The following is a 747-nucleotide window of genomic DNA, read 5'->3' on the forward strand; positions in this document are numbered from 1 at the left end:
AAGACAAAATTCAAGACATATTAAAAGGCAAAGACACAGTTTGAAGAGACAGAGAAAGTATCAGAACAAGACTTGGATATGAAACGGATATTGGGATTATCAGACTAGAAATTTAAAGCAACTATGATTTACTTAGGGCCCTTATGGATAAAGTAGACAGCATGCAATAACTGATGATCAATGTAAGCAGAGAAATAGGAATTCTAAGAAAGAAACGAAAAGAAATTCTAGGATCAAAAACACCATAACAGAATTTTTAAAATGCTTTTTATGGGCTTATTAGTAGACTGCACATAGCTGAAAAAATAAGCTCTAAGCTTAAATATATCTCAATAAAAAATGCAAAAATGAAAAAAGAAAAAAGACTAAAAAATCAGAATATCCAAGAATTGTGGGACAACTACTAAAGGTGTAATATATGCATAATGGGAATATAAGGAGAAGAAAGATAGGAACAGAAAATAATTTGAAACAATAATCACTGAGAATTTCCCCAAATTAATGCCAGACACCACACCACAGATTCAGGAAGCTCAGAGAACAGAAAGCAGGATGGAAGGGAAGGGGAGGGGAGGGGAGGGGAGGGGGAGGGGGGGAGGGGAGGGGAGGGAGAGGGGAGGGGAGGGGGGAGGGGAGTAGGGGGGGGAGGAGGAAGGAAAGGAAAGGAAAAAGAGAAGAAGAAAGAGAAGGAGAAGAGAGAAAAAGAGAAAAAGAAAGAAGAAGAGAAGAGAGAAGGAAAGAGAGAGA

Source organism: Balaenoptera musculus, chromosome 4 (assembly GCF_009873245.2).
Source record: "Balaenoptera musculus isolate JJ_BM4_2016_0621 chromosome 4, mBalMus1.pri.v3, whole genome shotgun sequence".
Classification (NCBI taxonomy): Eukaryota; Metazoa; Chordata; class Mammalia; order Artiodactyla; family Balaenopteridae; genus Balaenoptera; species Balaenoptera musculus.